Source organism: Talpa occidentalis, unplaced genomic scaffold (genome assembly GCF_014898055.3).
Source record: "Talpa occidentalis isolate TD23 unplaced genomic scaffold, MPIMG_talOcc4v2.1 talOcc4.9, whole genome shotgun sequence".
Lineage (NCBI taxonomy): Eukaryota > Metazoa > Chordata > Mammalia > Eulipotyphla > Talpidae > Talpa > Talpa occidentalis.
The window spans coordinates 63072143-63091530 of record NW_023605305.1 but is presented as its reverse complement, the minus strand read 5'-3'; the positions used below and the strand labels follow the sequence as shown (position 1 = coordinate 63091530).

At 41.3% G+C, this 19388-nt stretch overlaps 1 protein-coding gene across 2 annotated transcripts in view; it reads right to left on the bottom strand.

Moving 5' to 3' along the window:
• Positions 1–19388, bottom strand: part of DAB1 (DAB adaptor protein 1) — a 1108601-nt gene that overhangs the window by 949017 nt on the left and 140196 nt on the right. The window contains exon 1 of one of the 2 annotated variants that reach the window (XM_054691842.1): positions 1061–1343. The exons of the other annotated variant lie outside the window; for it this stretch is intronic. The gene's annotated coding sequence lies outside the window, so the exon portion shown is untranslated. Of the gene's footprint in view, positions 1–1060; positions 1344–19388 lie in introns of those variants that run through there. 2 annotated transcript variants of the gene reach the window in all.

The window sequence follows — 19388 nt, the reverse complement described above, 5'->3', positions numbered from 1 at the left end:
CCCCTATGAAGGGGGGTCCTGAGGCCCCTCACAGAGTGCTCCACAAGGGGTAGGGAGGGGACTTTCTCAGGCTAAATCCTGAACTAGATAGAGTAGAGCAAGTGATGAGGGAGACGAAAAGCTACCCAAGTAGGGGACAGCGCTTCCTGTAGGGGAAAAAAGGCAGAGCCTCAGAACCAGAAAGAAATAACATGAGCCTCTGTGAGGCAGAAAAGGCAGTAGGTGCCATTTTGAACACACACACAGGGGCACTCTGAGCAGTGGAGTCGTTCAGCCTGACCCTGGCATTGGGTTGTGAAAACAGATTCATTTCTTAGCCTGAAAACCCTCAGAAAGCTGTTTTTAAATATGATAATGATCTTATGGATTTAATTAACATAATCTCACTGGAATGGAACGAAAGGGTTGGAATATGAATAAATATAGATGATTGTTGAATAGTAGAAGTGTTTGGGGTATTTATTCCTGTTTGGTGACATTTTTATGACCAGAAATAGCACATAGGAACTTAACTCTTGTTTATATCAATTAGCTTGTTGTACATCATTTTGTTTGAATTTTTGCAATTTTCCAAGGACCTACCAGTGATGTTAAGTCGGGACTTGCTGTTTTTATATTACCTTATTAATATCATCACAAAAGTGGTCAGAGAGGTTAGGAGTGTGGACTCTGTGGCTAATGCCCTGAATAAGATCCCAGCCATCTTATTTGCTAGCTGGGCTGTGCCTCAACTGCCCTCTCTGTAAAATGGGTATGTAATGAAATCTCCGTACTCATGGGCTATAGTGAGAATAAAAAAAAAAAAAATCGGACAGAAAATTATTTAGGACAATGCCAGGTACATAATAAACTTCATCTCAACTGAGGTCATATATTACTATAATAAAGCAAGAAGAATACAAAGACAGATTGAACGTGAAGAAGTCACCAGGACAACAGCACGATTCTCAAGCATTTCAGGTAGGCACAACTAGGAGAGGGACATGGTTTCTACTGTGAGATTTTAGAGGGCAGAACCAGAATTCAAGGGGTAGGCCAGGGCAGGCTGGTCTTGGCTCACCAGATGAGATGCCAAATAGGACAGCAAGTGTCTCATCTTTGAAAGTATGCACACAGATGCTGGCCAGCTGAGGGTACGGTAATAGAAGCTGGGTGAAGGCTCTGGTAGAAACCCTCATTGAAGACTCCATGTCTGTAAGATTCTGAGCCAGTAAAATTCTCTAATGCTGTCAAATTCCATGCAGGAGTGTTTTCTTTCTTTCATTCAGCCATATTTAGAAAAAAGGGACATATTCATTCACCACTTGTCAAGAACACTGAAAGCTTAAAGATGTCTGCACAGATTTCTGGAACATTCTAGAAGCTCAAAAGGAACATTGTGGGTTAAAATCACTAAAATTCTCTGACTCATGGGTTCAATATTCTTTGATACTGAGCTGTATGTGAGTGGGCTGAGGGCACTTCCCAGGTGATAATACTGTTACTCCTTCTTGGTATTACACATCCTACGACAATCTCCTTGGGCTTTACCTTTACCATCAACCTTTGCCCTGTCACCAGGGGCTGGATAAGTGGGAGTTCATCTTTGCCATATTACAAGAGCACACAAATATATGTTGAAGGAGGTTATTCTGGCAGGAGATGGAGGGAGAAAGCTACATGAGTACCCTCACATATAATACATGTAATATTCCATGATAGATATAATGCAGCTGCTCATTCCATGGAGACTTCAACATAGCCCTGGACATAATCTTCACTTTTTCATCCATTTATTAATTCATCCAATAAGTATTTATTGAGCATTTACTCTATTTCTATTTATCATACTCTTGCTGTGTATCAGTCCTTATTTGAGGTGCCCATCAAGCTCACCCTCTTAACTTTATACTTGAGGAAATAGATACAAAGTGACTTGTCCACAGCTTCCATCCAGGGCACTATCTTTTAATATTATTCACTGCCCTGATTTGTAAAGATAAATAATTCTATCCAACATCACTGGCATCATGACACTAATAATGATTACTAGTACTTTACAGTTTACCAGGAACCTATCCATAACCAGTCTGAGGAATGTGGGGCAATTATCCCAGTTTTAAAAAGAAATATACTCAGATTCAGTTGGATAATTAGCAAGTCCCAATTCACAAGGGCCGTACATGGAAAAGAAAGTTTGCTCAGAAAATACCACCTTGAATTCCTGAATGCTCCTCAGCATAGTGTACCTAGTAGCAATAATTTGGGTCTTATGTAATTCATCCATTTTTTCATTTGTTCTTTCCAAGAATCCAATGAGATGAAGAGCATTCTCCCCAGAACTGAGGAAATCAGGGCTCAGAAAGGTTAGTTAACTTATACTAGATACATGCTAGCAAGTGTTTCAGCCAGGACTCAAGTCACATTGATTCTAAAACCAAGGCTTCTTCCATCACCTCCCACCCTAATTACCCAACAAAAAAGCCACATATACAGAGATGGAAAGATGCTGGTCTTGCTCACAGGAATACCCTTTTCCTTCCTTCTGGCCATGCAGGCAGTGGCCCAGAGTTGTTGGGGAAGCAGCACGAAGAGAGAAGCACATGCTTTGCTCACTACTAGGCCAGGCGCTGAGGAACTGAACCATCAGGGAGCTGACACAATTTCAAATGCTTGCTGCCCTAATTACTTGATCATCTATCATCTTGGAGATTAAATTGCATGGGGGTGGGGCCCTTCCACTTGTGTCTCAGCAAAGAAAAGTCAGGTAGAAATGCTTTAGACTCAGTTTCCAGAAGAGAAATCTTCAATGCAATCCATGATTAGTTCCAAATGTTGGTTGAGAAAGAAGTCAGGAAGGGATTGGCATTTGCTGAGTACCTACCATGTGCTAGTATACTGAACAAATAAAACACATACAACATGGATTAGCTCATTTTTTCTCACAACAACTCTGTGAGAGAGGACTTAATATTTGCCATTCATTGATGAGGAACCTGGGGATTACTAGCGCCAGGTTGTGGCCAGATCAAGAAGCTTAAACTCCTTCCTGAAGAAGCCACAGAAAGTTTTATACAGGACAGTGACATGGTTGCATTCTAGAAAATCATTCTGCCCCTGTGAAGTGAATGCCCTTGAGAAAGCAAAGATCAGAGGCAAAGGGGCCTAAAAGCATGTATGTGTGACATAATGAAGACCTGTCACCAGGATACGCCAATGAGGGGCAGCTAGATTTGTGACTCATCAGGATGCTGAACCCACATCCTAGCTCAAAGACCAGCTAGAAGCCAAGAAGCAGAAAAGGAGCGAGAAGGAGAGAAAAATCATGGCCAACATACAGGATTTGGGGCTGTGCAGCTAGATGGATGGTACATTCTATTCACTCAGATAGAAATGCATGCTTAATGTCAGAGATGATGATATAAATGTTAGTATGTTGAGACTGTGGGACTTCCGAGTGAGGTTGTCCAGCTTGCAATGAGTCTGGAGCTCCATAGAGAGCCTGGACTATTGGTTATGGAGTAATAGTCAGGTGACAGTTGGTTGGTGAAGACTAATATATTGATGGAAGTGTTATGAGAGGGGGAGAGTGAGATATATGAGTGGGCAGTAGAACAGAGCTCTGGGACACTAAGAAGGACCCCAAAAGGCATAGCAAGTATGGCAGCAAAGACAGGAAGAAACAAGGAAAATTGCATTTGCTTATAAAAGTTCAAGTCTATTGCTAGGGACATCATTAGAAATTAAGGCAGCTATATCTCTCTTGTAATCTGTATTATTCCGGGAAAATACACAGTACAGATGGGAAGAGAGATGGAGTCCATGTGAGAAAGGATTCAGAACTCTGTCTAGATCAAAGGAATAGGAGAAGATTGTGGAATCCCAGAGATGGAGCAGATGCTCGTCTGCTAGAGAAGATTGTAACGGACTGTGGCTGTGACTTTTCTCCCTGAGCTTGTGCTGAGAAAAGCAGGATGGTCTCTCTTGACATGACATTGGTGGATGAACACACGGAGAATAATGCTGGTAACAAGGCAAGTTTTACACAGGGCTTGTAATTCATGACATACCTATGACTTTGCCAGCAAAACTCCAGAGACAGGTATCTTTCCACTACCCTATCCTTCAAAAGTAGGAATGACGGAGAAATTCACAGAAATCTACAGGATCATAAGATCTCAGAACTGGAATGAATTTTTTCTATCATAAATGAATGCATTAATTTGCTGGCTAATTCATTCACTTTTAAATAAATTTATCGAGGACTTAATATTTTCAGGCACTATTTGTGGCACAGAGGGTACAACAAAGAACACAACAGACTTTAATTCCTGCTCTCGTGGAACTTATATTCTAGTGGGAACATGAAAAAATAAAAGTATTAGTAAGTAAAAGACAATATGTTACATCTGTCCTTGCCTGTGGCAACTGCAGTTACTAATGGATGGATACATATTTGTCAAGTCTGTAGTCTTGCTTAACATCAAGAGGAGGACTGTCCACCGTTTATAAGACTATCATCTTTTATTTATTGAAATGGAGATAGCATTTCACTCCTTAGCAGAAAAAAAATCCATATTTATCTATCTCTAACTACCTAGCTTGCTATCTAGCAACGTCTAATATGTTAGATGTTGAAAAATTCTCTGAAGAAAAGAAAGGCAGGAGGGGCTAGTGAATGCTGGGGGTTGGCAATTTTAACTGGATTCATCATCACAAACTCTTTTTGTAGCACTATCAGTGAGTAGTCCTCCCTCCCTCCATTTGTTGTCATACCCATTAGTTAATTTGATTCTTATTAAAAACATAAGAAAGGCAAATTTCATCAGTGGCTCCAGAGCTAATTTATTTTAAAGACTTATTTCTGGGCTGGACATGGTGCTGATTGGTTCACAAGCCCTATCTTGGTTTATCTTTATGCCAATATGCAGGGACTTATTATCCCTGAACCATTTTGAAGGGAAATAATACAACCCTAGCTCTCTCAGCCTTGGACTGGAGGTGCAGCCCTGCCATCTGTCCAGTGTGAGGAGGGGTGCTTAACAGCTCCAGACCTTAACTCCCTCATGGGAAAAAGGGGAATGAGGAAACCTACCTTGTGGATATGCTGTTAGAATGAAAAGACATGAGTATGAAAAAAATAGGAGCAAAACCAGACAGATCTATCTGGTTCCAAAGCACAATCCTTTAAGCAGAAACTCTTCTGACTCGTTTTTTGAGCTGAGGAAATTGCTAAGCAGTAGTGATTATGGTAATAATAAGATTACAGCATTAATATGATGGTGTAGAATATCACTGACTCAGCAGCCCAGGCCATCAATTTGGAAAAGAACGATGATATTCTTTATAGTTCTTACACCTTGAATTTCTGTCAGAACTGAAACCAAAAGGAAAGCAAGACTGTATTACCCATAACATCAATTTTCTCCTGGTTTCTCATCCATTTATTTTCTTCCAAATAGATATCAGGGTGTGTGCCCGTGTATGCAAGCAACTTGGCCATGATCAAAGTCACTGACATGTTCACAGAGCTTCTAAGATGGAGCATAATCCAAGTGCATCACACACAATGACTCATTTAATTCTCAGCAATAGTTTTAATGGGATAGTTACTCTTACTATTATACCTATTTTATAATGAGGAAACTGAAGCACAGAGAGGGTCAAGGGACTTGGCCACCATGTGGTGACAAAGTGGTGGGAATCAGTGTGTGATCCCAAGCATCCCCATGTCATATTCTACACTCCTGTCCTATATTATTTTTTTAAGATTTATTTATTTATGCATGCAAGAGCTGGGGTATAGCCCAGAGGGGCCAGGGAGTGAGAGGATACACCAGAGACAGAGTGGGGAGCAGAATAGGCAGATTGACTGAAATACACTGCTGAGGGGAGCAACAGGAGAGACAGGAGAGGTCAGCTTTGCGATGTGGGTTAGCTCCCTGGTTGGGGATTGAACTCATGCTGCAGTGGCTGCTAATTGCTTCATATAATCACTAAGCTTTCTCCTACTGCCCTCACACATACTGAACTCACTGTCTCTGTCTGGAATACCATTGTTTCTCTCTCCCCTCATTCCACATTCTTACATAATTAAATACAATTTTTTCTCTCAAGATTCAGCTCAGTATCATCTTTCCTAGAAATCCCTGCCTGAACTCACTCACCCCAGTCTCCAAGTGGCTGGCTGCCCATTCTTCTCTGAACTCATATAGCACCTGGTGCTTTTCTATTATCATAGTACATGAAAAGATGCTCCAAATGTCCTGTATTTGATCCCTCTCCAAACTTCTCCCTAGATGTGCTTTTCTTTAAGCCTAAAATATTTTCAGGTAGAATATCTGGATTATACTAGATTCTCTATAAATATGTGTTGAGTATGTAAACAAGATTAAGGGTTGGCTCTATGAGATGTATCAAGAGTTACAACTCTAGCATGCATTCTTACTGGGCCCTTTCTGAAAGACTTGGAAATTCCAACTAGGGTATTCTTCAACCCAAGAATTCAGGTAGATTTTGAGGTAGAGATTGAGAACTGACTGGCCCAAGTGAATCTGTCCCTGTGACTTGTTCAGGAATATACATATAACCCAGGTTGAAGGCTTCATCGCAACCCACTATATTAGCTGGCACAATCCAACTGGCTTATAAATATATAATCAGATGAAACTAGGAAATTTGTGCAGAAGTTCAACAAATAGAAATAGTCCTCTGCTCCCCAAGGGAAGCAGGGGACATGTAGACCATGGGGGGTATTATCAACAATCTGAGACCTCACAGAGATGAGATTGACTCCATAGAAGGTAGATCAAAGAGAAAACAGACCTGGTGATATTGATGAGTCACAGGCTCAAACCAACCTCGAATTCTCCCATATGCTTGGACTTCTTCAATACAAAAGGCGATGAATTCCATGACTGTTTAAGTCTCTTTGAGTTGGGTTTTCTATTACCGGCCACCAAATGCATTCTAATTATTTTGCTGCCCCATTATAGATGGGAAGGTGCCACATAAAGGAATAATATGGGCAAAAACAAAAAGTAGGAAGTAGAAAGTGTCATGGGCAATGTAACTGAGATTAAACCTGAACTTCATTCAGTGGTTCTTGGGGACTTGGTGGTGGTTTCTAAGCAGGGGAAGAGTCACGTTAAGAGCTATGTCTTAGAAATAGAACTGTTTCACTATCAGGTATACTATTCTACACCTACATCTGTCTGCCTTTTGTTTTACAGGTTACTATTCATAAGGAAAGAATCAGAATGCCTCAAGATTTCCACTAATAGGTAAAAAAAAAAAGGTATCTCTGAAGTGGGAAATGATATTCTCAGAGAAGATTCCAGGGAAAGAGATGTTTTTGAGAAACAGATGGTATCTCAGAGCCTCAAGTCTGTTGGCTTATAACACCAAGGCAACGAACTTTATGCCAACAATTAAACTAGTCTTCCCAGTAAAATGGCAAACCCCTCAATCACATGGCTCCCAATGATCCTGCCAGTATGAAGTGTTTAGATTCCCCAGGGGAAAATAAGAAGAAAACTTTACAGCAGCAGTAACTAAAAAGAGAAAATTGTAGTGTGGCGATATAGGGAAGACAAGTAACATTTCCTCAACAACTAAGCAGTATCATGGAATATGCTAGGTGCTTGCCATTCAGCTTACTCTGCCAGCCTACATGACCCCAAAGCCCACATACCAAGTGCAATTCTACATTTAAAGACTGAATCATGAAGGTGCCAGGCAAATACTTCCACCCTCCACAGCCCAATTCAAATGCCACTTCTTGCATCTTTTTTATAGCTCTCTCTCCATCCTTTGGCTTTCTCCTTCTCTAGGATCCCGGAGTACTGATGTCTTGTCCTACTGACTTAATATCCTGGCACCTAGGGGACTGAGTTTTTTTTTCACAGCCTTTCACCGGGACTTTTATTTTCTTTTTTAATAGAAAGCAATTCAAGGTTAAGATGAATTGAGACAGACAACATTTGGAAATAGTATGGGTACCCCAACATTACATGATAAATTTGTATTTCTCCACTTCTTTAAAATAAGTACAGTCATGTGATTTGGCTAAAGAATTTGTGAGCAGAAATGATGTGTGTTACTTCCAAGAGGAAGGTTTAGAGCTAGTGCATATTTGCCACATTTACTTTCCTACCACAGTTATGTGGAAGCATGTCAAGATAAAGATTGTATCTTTGAGTGATGATGAAAAGGAAGAGCTCCCTGGTGAGCACGTAGGTCGGCACACAGAATGAGCAAAACCTGTGTAGTATTAAACCACTGTGATTTGGGAGTGTTTGTTACTGCAGCATAAATTAGCCTATTCAGATTGATTCAGAGGGATTTGTTATAATGACACAAGAGTGTCCCCAGGAACCCAAGATTAGAAATTCAGCTTGAAGAAGGCACTAGAACCAGAAAATGGGACCAGCCTATAATGCTGCCAGACTGTCTCCTGTATTTCACTCTGTATGTATGGTGCAATCAATCTGTCTTTCCTCTTTCCATCTCTGACTGCCTCTTTCTCTGTCTCTGCATAATTCTCTTTATGGGTCTCTGTTTTTTCTCCTGTACCCACCCCAGTACACCCAGATGGGGAGGAGGGGGGAAATGTTTGTCCCCAGAAATTTTGAGCTTATCTGTCACAAATGCCTCTTCCTTCTCCCTCTCCTTCCCTCCCTACACCCTCCACCCTCCACCTTCTGACATCATTACTTGGTCTCAATCCCAAATTACCAGGGAAGAGACTCTGTACAATTTCACTTAAAATCAACGGTCAATCAAATTTGGGCAGAAAGTGAAAGAAGGAAAATGAGTGTGGATGAGAGCAATGGGGTGGGGGGGTTGTGAGCTGGACATACAATAACAGTAGCTAAGTACTGAGACAAAAACTCCTCTGTGAGAATAAGGTTCTAAGAGCTTTATGCCTATTAATGCTCATAATCCTCAGAACAACTCTATGAGGCAGGTATCAAGTCTGCAGACCCCATGTTTGAGACAAGAAAATGCAGACACCTAGAGGTTAGGTAACTTGCCCCAGGTCACAGCTGGCAAGTAGGTGTGAAATATGAACCCAGGAGTCTCACATAGGTGTCCTTGCATTTAACCTCAAGGCCATGCTGCCTTTTATATCATAAGTGGCATCTGCTATAAACACCTGATATCTCTAGCAGAATAGAAATCCATAATGAACACCCCTCACCCCTGCCATGGTAAGAGTGTTTATGAGTAAAGGAAGGAATCAGCATCACTGAACACTGTGCTAGATGCAGCCCTGCTAAATAACTGTTGACATTTAATGGTGGGGGATGTCCTTCGAGAAGTTGAATGACTTGCCGAAGTGTTTATAATTAGTAAATGACAGAGCTATGACTCAGAACCAAGTCTTCTGATTTCAAATCCAGCACTCTTTCCTAAATAGCAGGGTACTTCTGCCAATGTAAAGAACTACAAATAAACTCTGCTCCTTCCTTCTTGGTACTATGAACTGACATGATGGCTAATGGCTCAGAAGGCAGTAACAGAGGACCCTTTGCTGCAACTGCACAGCATAAGCTGAGAGGTCAGTTCCAAGCTATTCTCCCGGTACCAGGCTTTTGTAGTGTCAGCGGTACCCCACACCAAAGAAGAACACTGAGTTTGGAATTCAGAGTTGGCAGGGACCTGAGATCTCACCAGACTATGGTTTCTAGGCTCGGCTCCAATCCCAGCAGGATACTGGGGCAGGAACAAAGAACTTGGTAACAGTCAGGTGGTCAGAGTGGATACACAGGGAGAGGCCAGTGGGGAAGATGCAACCTGATGCATGTCAGTGCAGAGTGGAGGCAGGAGATTTCCTCCTGGGCTGTCTTCACTCTGGCTAACTGCACAGCTGATGTTTCTAGATCCTTTCTCTAAGGACAAAGCTCTTAATACTCCTTCAAGCTGTGCTTTCATTGGTGCAAGCCCCAAGAAAACTGAGCCTTAAGCAGCAAAGACTGTTGCTGAGATCTGGGAAGCAATGGGATGAGAGGGACTGAACGTAAACACATCCTTTCTCCGTAGGGAATTCTAACAACACTCAACAACAAGCATGATGATCATTACCATCTGGGGATCACCTACCACAGTTCAATCGTGAATACAGCACATATGCTGATCCACCCATATTTAAAAAGGAGAAGACAAATGCTATATCATTTGTCCAAGGTCATATAACAAATGAGTCAGAACCAGGATTTGAATTCACATCTGTCTGAATCCCCCAGTTCTCCCCTCACATGACTGCCACCCTCATGGACAGATGATCTGCAGCAAGTCAGGGGATGGCCTTAAAATTGACCAAATGGACTCATTACTCCTTTGATGAGGAGGAAAAAGAAGGACAGGGTGGAAGTCAGGAAAATAATGAGAATGAAGAAGACAGAGACAGCACTGGATAGGAAGAGAGAAATAGCAGGAGGGAGAGAGGCGCCAGGAGAACAAAGCTTGCATTGACAAGCTTATGTAATTCCAACAGGTCTAGGAGAGAAAAGTGGAGAAGGATTACAGGCTGGGTAATTGTTCTTCTGACCTTAGCTCCCTAAAGATCAATGGGTGTGCCAGCAGTCTAATTGACTAAGTACTACTGCTATTCCTCAAAGCCAACTGCTTTTCCAGGAGGAAAAAAAAAAAAAAACAAAAAAAAAAAACAGGAAAGGAAAGATCAGCAGTTTCCAAAGGCTGAGAACCAAGCCTCCCTCATGCCTTTTCTGTGTTTGGGAGTCCACACTCAGCCTCTCAGTGCCCAGAGGCCATCTTAATTCTCAGAGGACAGGGTGGCAGGAGCTGACAGTTATTGATTTCAGAGTTCTGAAACGAGAACCAAGCTGGGATCCAAGCACAGTGATGCTCAGGAGTCTGAGAGTTCAAACATGGGTGGCTCCACTTTCTCTCTTTAATGATTCACTTTGTCTTCCTGCAGCACCTTTCTCAGAGATCAGGATTCACAGCTGTCTGTGGATACACTTGGGTAAGCAGAGCCCAAGTGGCAGGAGGCAGTCCCACTGTCTTCCCTCATAGGATACTTCCTTATATTGGGGTTCAGTTTCCCCTGCATTTCATCTGCCACTTTCATTCCGATTTTAGTAAGACACAACAGGGAGAAGCTTTCCATGTATTTTCTATCTTAATTTCTTAAATCCTTTCTTTCTTGTTCTGGGAACTTGGACTGGAGAGTTCCTGATGCCTTAGCTCAGTGATCCTGGAGAAGTTACTTACTATTGCTGTGCCTCAGTTTCCATATCTATAAAATGGGGATAATCAACATCTGTACCTTAGAGGGTCAACGTGAGGACTGAATCAGTTAATCTTCACATACAGTGATTAGATACCTCCTGGCTTTTCAAGCTGTGCAATGAAAGCTGAGCCTGTGATTTCTCACCTGCACAATGAAGCTATGAGACTGTTAGGAGTCTAGGCCTTTGGGAGAAAGAGCCCATGAGAATAATTTGCAGAGAGCAAGGCAGCTTGTTCAGGGCCATGAGAATGAAGAAGATAGAGATGGCACTGGATAGGAAGAGAGAAATAGCAGGAGGGAGAGAGACACCAGGAGAACAAAGCTTGCATTGACAAGCTTATATAATTCCAACAGGTCTAAAGAAGAGAAAAGTGGAGAAGGATTACAGGCTGGGTAATTGTTCTTCTACAACCAGAGGAGGTGGACAGACAGGGTATTAATACCTCCTCAAAGTTCACAGAAAGAGACAAAGGCTCAGAGAAGTCAAGTGGCTTGACCAAAGTCACAGGGCAGACATGGGTTAGAGGAACCTCCAAGTGCCCCAGAGGAAGCTGCACTTCTGGTCTCACATCCCTTCTGTCATGCAGGACTCCCCTCAGACATCACCTCCTCAGAGAACTCTTACTGGGACACCCTGGCTGAAACAGTACCCTCCACTGCACTCAGACCACTTAGCAAATTGTACTTGACTTTGTGATACACAGCCTTACCACTTACCACCACCTCATGCACTTATCTGTGGCATTATCTGCTCATATCAGCAAAAGATAGGTCTTCTGAGGGCAGCAGTGTTGGTTGGTCTATTTTGCTCACTGCTATATTCTCAGCACTTTAAACAGCCATTGACATATGGTTAATTATTATTGAATGAATTAGTATTATATGCTGTGATTAATATTATTGAATTGATAGTGATATTATTGAAATGAATTAACAGCTAATTAATTCATTGCCTTGTCACTTTTCACATGTCTACAATTTAAAACCTCAATAAGGTCAGAGATCAGATCACCAGTGTTTTTTCAGTGTCTACCAGAGTGCCTGGCATGGAGTAGATGCTCAGTAATTGTTCTAGAATGAAGAAAGGAATGAATGAAGTAGAATACTGTAATTCCTACCCTGTCTTTGTTTCTGTCCCCCAGATAGTAGGTAGTTCACTGAAGAGAAGGAGGCTGGAGGCAGCTGTGTGTGAGATTGGTGTAACCAATAGGGAGGGGGAGACATATTCTGGGGCAGGCCTCTGAGGAATGGAGAGTCTGTTAAGGGACACACACACCCCCAACTCTGCCCACTTCAGTCAGTTACTCAGAAGAGACCCTGGGAGCATCTCCAGTGACTTTCACATTCTGGAATTGAAGGACTCGGGCCCAGGTGGTGCTCTCATCTTTTCAATAAAACTTTATGACTCAATCAAGACTCTGAGGGTTGTGTTTTTTTTGTTTTTTTTTTTTTGTTTGTTTTTTTTTAATACACAAAGGGTCTGTGACTTCAGCGAGTGTGAAAATTCTTCCTCATATCTTGACAGAATATTTCTCCATCCAAGAGAGAAAAAATAAGCCCAGGCAGGTAAGCACCCGGAATAACAGATGTGTTTTTCCAAGATCATGCCCAAGGGAGAGAAAATAAAGGTTTTGCTGGATGCAGATGTCCTAAAAGCAGCAAGTTTATCCTGTACCCTTGCCAAGGCAATGCCTGCTGTTCTCAATGCTAAGCCAGAGTAAGAGAAAGGAGAAAAATATTCAAAGAGTAAATCAACTTCAAGCTCCAAGGCAAACAGGAACAGAAATGGGAAGACTTTCCATATTAAAGTCAGTCATTACTATTGGGCGGTGCCTCTCCTTCCTCTCTGATGTAGGGTTTAGAGGGGTGAGTTCTCTCTTTGAGAGAGTGAGACATAATGGAAGCAGCCAGAGGGGACTAGGTTGGGATTGAGGCTCTGCCACTTACTGCATGAACTCAGGAGAGTTACTTAGCCACTCTGACTTGACGATATTGGAAAAGTAGACCCCACACTAAAATATCTACCCAACCTGCCACTGATACTTGATGTACCTTTAGCAGTAACTATTCCCTACTACTAAGGATTTCCATTTTCTACAGTCTTGGTGGACAGAAGATTTAAGAGATCAAACTCGAGCAACCATCCAAGGACCCTAAGCAAACAAATGGCAGAGCCAGGACTGAAACTCCTACCTGCTTAACTGCGGAGCCTGTGATATTTTCGCTATTTCTTTTTACCTTTCAAAAATTCATCATGAAAACTGAGACGCAAAGGGTGGGCTCACATGAAATCAAGCTTAATTCCCTGTGCTAATTAGGCAGCAGTCTGGCATGGGAAAAATAGCACTGATGTGGAGTCAGAAGACCTGAGTCCAAATCCCAAGCTTAGGCTTTGAAGTGATTTTTATGACCCTGAAAAAGTCTGTTTATTTTACTTCACTGAGCCGCAGTTTCTCCAAGTGAAAAAAGGGGGTAATGCCTTTGTCAGTCAAAATATGTTAAGTTGTTATGGATGCAGTAACAGTATTCAAATGTCAGTGACTAAAAACAATAAGGTTTATTTTTTTTTTGCTCATGCTACATGGCCCCCTCATTTTCTTAGGGGCTCTTCTCTGTATTCACTTCATTCCAGAACCAAGGCTGAAGGAGCTGTCATGAATTGGAACAGGTCTGGACAGAGGAAGCAGAGAACCTACAATGGCCTTTTACCTAAACAGCTCAGCTTGAAGTGAACAAGCTTCGCTTCTCAAAATTCACAACTCCCTGGGCAGAAATAGTAGCATGGCAAAAGTATTGTCAGATTTTTAAAAGTGCATATTTTGACACTTTGCTTTCACAAAAGGTATGCATGAGTACCTGTTTTTACTAATCAAAAGAAATCTGAAAGGGAATTTTGCTTCTACAACAAAAGGTGAAAAGGGCTCATCATATTTTGCAGCAGCTATTCGAGAGGCAGTTGGCACCAGGAGCAACATGAGTGCCCTCACCAAGCTCCTTCCACACAAACTCCCTTATACAATCTGTGTATTTACCAGATCATTCTAGTTTTTACTAGACATTAGTGATAATTTAGTTTTTATTTGTTACTTGGTGTGATGTGGCAGTTATTTTTGGAGATAGGGAACACTAAATTTTTTTCCATATAAATTAATGATAATTGTTTACTTGCTTTAAGTATTTTGGCTTACAAAAGTTTTCATAGAGCCTCCCTGGTGGCGCAGTGGTTAAGTGCTGGGCTGCGAAGCTGCCCACAGCCTCTGCAGTGCCGGTTCAATCCCCGGCCACCTGCGAGGGTCCCACATGGCGCGACAGACTTCTCCTGCCACACCCGCTGCTCCCCTCAGCAGTGTATTTCGCCACTCTGCCTGTTCTGTTCCCTGCTCTGGCTCTGGTGAATTCTCTCACTCTCCTGCACTTCTGACTGTACCCAGTGCTTGTATAATAAATTAAAAAAAAAAAAAGTTTTCATAGGAGCCTTCTACTTTCTGACAGTAGAGGAAACCTGTAAGTCCAACACCAGAGTCTAAGAATCATGTGCCTACTATCCTCTTAGTAGAACTGAAATGTAGAACCATTTGGCATTAATTCTACCTGGTTGCTACCTCAAAGAGATGTCAATATGCTTAAATAAGAAAATACGTAGGAAAATGAAGTATAAGGAATAAACTCTACATTTTGGCCAATAAAATGCAGGGAATGACTAACTCACCATTTCCCGCCTCCCCACCATCCGAATATATTTTGTTCTGAGAAGTGTGACTGGGGAACAGGAGAACTTGTTATTTGCTAATGTCAGAGGCTTGCATTTCCTAGTGCAATAGTTCAAGATGCAGTAAAGATGTGAACCTTTCACTATTGCAAGGTAGTGAAATGGTAATGCAAATTTTGAGCCCATGGAAAAAGTGTGTAGTCAATGAGGATCATAGAATTGTGGAAGTTTAGATTTGCAGAGGAATGGGATGTTTTTGATCCACATGCTAATTTTTTCAGAGGAAGAAAGAAAGGGGTCCATGAGTTGTCCACAATCACACAGAAAGTTAGTAGCAGGAGAGAGACCAGTGTCAGGGTCTCCTGCTTCCTGGCCACACCATACTTTAGTTCCCTTTACCTGGGTTTTCCATTCTGATGTGAAATGTTTACACCAAACTGAGACTGGCTTGTACTTAATCTACTTTCCCTTTAAGTTCTTTAAGGTATTGATTTAGCTATGCTCAAAAGTAATTCCTTAGCAATCAAGTATGGAAAAATATATCTATAGGTATTTAACCAGTTTGCAAAGGTTTAATATATTAAGCATTAAGTATATAGCCCTAGGGAAAGAATCTCAGAAAACTGAGATTTTTTTTTTAATAAAAGACAAAAATAACCTGTCCTCAAAGATATTCATAGCTAGTGAAAAATAAGACATGCTACAGAGACAAATTATAGCATGAAGACGGCTAAATGCTCTGAGGGTGCTATGGTAGCATAGATGTAGGATGGGAAGCAATCAGGGAAAGCTTCCTGGAGGAGGTTATCTCCTGAGCTGAACTCCTGAAGGATAACAAAGGTGGAGTGGAAAGGATAGTCAAAGTGATAAGAAAGGAGAGTATTCTGGGCAGAAGGAGGTCTGGACTGATAACTAGAGAAGTAAAACAACACAGCTCATTGAGGGGATGGCTAGGCCCAGGTGTCTGTGCAAAGACAGGATATGACAGAGCAGTAAGCAAGGACTTAATCTGAGCTAAGTCAAGGAATCTGGCCACCCATCCTCTGAATGTTTAGAAGAGCTGTAGTCATAGTTATTTGTGGCTAGTTTGTGGACTGTGGGAAGATTGGTTTTTAAGGGGTTTTTGAAATTTATCTTTTCTAGCAAACCCAGTCAAGTGGTTTAGAGGAGAAAATGAACCCACTTCATGAAAGCTCTAAGTTGTGATTTTTGATAAGTGGTGTTCTTGCGTGTCAATAAAACAGCACAAGGCTCTTCTTTCTTCTCCTTCACTCCCTGGGGATACACATGGGCATGTGCACACCTCTCTCTCTCTCTCTCTCTCTCTCTCTCTCTCTCTCTTCTTCCTTATATTATTTTTTTCCTTTCCAGCCCAGGATTGAGGGAGCTTTCTGGTGAACAACAAAGTCACATCAATTGATCATTGCTTTCTTTTTTTCTAAATCATGAACTAAGCCAGCTTGCCCCCAAGGATAAATAATAGTATTCATTTACTCAATGTGAGACCTTGGGGACAGAGGCCAGATTTTCCTTCTTGGAGACCCCATCAACTTTGCTCCTCCAAACCACCCCATTTCCATCATTTACTGGCTTTTCTCTCCCAGTGTACTCTGGGCTTTGAAGGTCCAAGCTGGTTTTAATGTCTAGGCTTCATGAAGGCCCCATTTCAAATGGGGATAGTTCAGTAAGTATGAATAATGAAAAGAACAAAAAGGACAAATGAATCAATGTAGCAAATTAAGGACCAAATATGGTTTTAGTGACTATGATTTTGTGAATGTAGTTATGTGGGAGTTCTTACAAATAAACTAAAGAAAATGATATATGGTAATCATATCATGATAATAATTATTTAGTTGTGCTATCAACAAATCAGTCAACAAATATGTAAATGCCCATTGTACACTAGGCACTGTTCTAGGCTTCTGGGATACACTGGTAAATAAAATAGATAAAATCCTTGCTCAGGACTCTTATGTTCTGAAGGGGAAGGATCAAACAATGAATAGACAGATAGAAAAATATAGAATGCAATGACAGGTAGGATAATTTCTTTGAAAGGAAAAAAAAAAAGTTAAGCAACATTAAAGAAATAGGGTAGCCAAAGAAGGTCTCCCTGAAGAGGTGACATTTGAAAGGGTACAAGCATAAAGTGAGGGAGCAAGCCATGAAAATACATTCAAGCAGAACATTCCAGGGAGAGACAACAGCAAAGCAGGTTCTGGACACGGCTACCTGTTTGCTGTGTTGTGTGTGTGTGTGTGTGTGTATTGCATATATATTGATTTATTGCAATATATATTGCAAAAAGATGAAATTATAGCAGGAAAGTGGAATAAATGATAATGATTATGTTGAGGACAACATGCTTGAAAAATTATATACACATTAAAGCTAGCATAGGTGCATTCTGTTACATGATTGTGAGATTGCCTTTGAAACCAGATGGGTAGAATATACTTGAGATTTTATATTAGGCACTTAACGAGGGCCAGGGAAATGAAAGCATGATATTTTATCAGGTGGAAAAAAATGAAACCCTTTTTATAGAGGATGTTGTCTAGTAATTGTCTTCTACCCTGAATAGAGGGACACTGAGTAGACAGGCAGGTGAAGGAACTGGTCTATACCCACATCACATGTGGGATCTGTTCTGGAAGCCTGTGGGTTAGTGATTCCTTCTAAAAAAAAAATGAAGTAATACAATGAACTGCTACCCTATGTTTACATAAGAGATTCAATGACTTAGGTAACCTTGATTTTTCTCGTTTTTCTAATTTGAAACACTATAGAAAACCTCATACAATCAATCTCCTAAAATCCCCCAGTAAAATGAAATTATTTTCTCCTAGAGGCTCCAACCTCCTTCCACTTTTCCTATTGGGGTGTTGTTACATATTGTTACATATTTCTACTGAAGTATTTAAATGTTTTTAATTAGCAATGATAAGGCGTTTTTTCCAAGTTTTCCCTGCATGGGGCAGAATCATCACTCTCATTATGTTCCAATTCAAACAGGGGGTCTGAGAAAGGAATTCATTAGCAGAGCCCCTGAATGCTGTGGCTGACCTCCTTGATAATGCCACCACCTGGAATCAAATCTCCAGCGCAACACCTTTAATTGAAGTTTTGTCATCACACACACACATGCACACATGTGTTGTTTAGACACTATTTCTTGGTTTGAAGTCTCCTACCTGTAGATTTAGCTGGAGCGATTTAAAGCATATTGCTGAAAGATTTCCCCAGCTCACACCCTTTCTCTGGTCCATCTGTCGCTAATGCATGCAGCTCCACTACAAATATTAGGTCCTGGGGAGACCATCAGCCAGCCACTTGATCTGACATTTGAAAGTCTTTTATGGCATCTCATTAACTACAAATAAGATTTTAGCTTTTAAAGCTAACCTACCTCTCCGGTGCCCCTCTGGCCATGTCCTCATCTCTATATCCACTGCCTCTGCCATCCTGTACCAATGTTTCCTGAGCCCAGAACTACTCACTATTTCTGAATATAACACATATCCACACATCTCTGTACTTTTACCCCTGCTGTTCTTTTTTTGTGGGGGGATTCTTTTCCCTTTGTTTTCTGACCAACAAACCCCTATTCACTCTTCAAAGCCCAGCAAAATGTCTTTACCTTTAGGAACTATGTACTCTTCAGCTCCTACCCCTTTTCTGGTTCAACGATACTTGGCATTTAGCTCTTTCTTAGTATCTCCCTCCAGATATGGCAACTATGTACTGGGAGGTACCTATGGAAGGGCTGTTAACTGGAGTGCAAAGAACATGAGTTTTGGAATCAATCACTACTTCAAAATGTAGTTCAATCCCCCCGCCCAGGCCATGTGACCCTAGGCAAAACGTAGAATATTCTAAGTCCTGGATTCCTCAAATTTGCTATGGATGTAACCACATGAAGCAATAATAAGTACAGCATGGCTAGGGTGAGAATTAAAATATCAAAGTGTCTGTAAGATGCTCAATAGGAAGAGGTATCAATAAAGAGCAGCTATTATTATGTCTCTAGTTCTATAATGGGGACACAATAATATGTTCTGGGCCTTATTAGTCTCTAGGTATGCCCTTTCAAAGGCAATTTGAGGTGAGACCATAGTGGTGAGACTTAGCCCCTAGGCCACCAGGGAGGCCCTTAAAGGGGTAGCACTTTACAAAGGAAAACTTAGCATGAATCAATTAATCAGAAACTAGAAATACAGGCTTCCTATTCTATGACTGCTTGTGTATCATTTCTCATTATATGCCTGTTAGGTCACTCTGCCAATAGGTATTTTAAAGAAGGCAACAATGATGGGGAGGATCTAGGATTGGAAGAACTGACATGGGGGCTCACTTCAGGGAAAGACAGCAAGTTTGCTCTGTCAGAAAGTAGAACAGCACTTTCCAGATGAAAATAGGGGGCTGAGACAGAAAAATGTA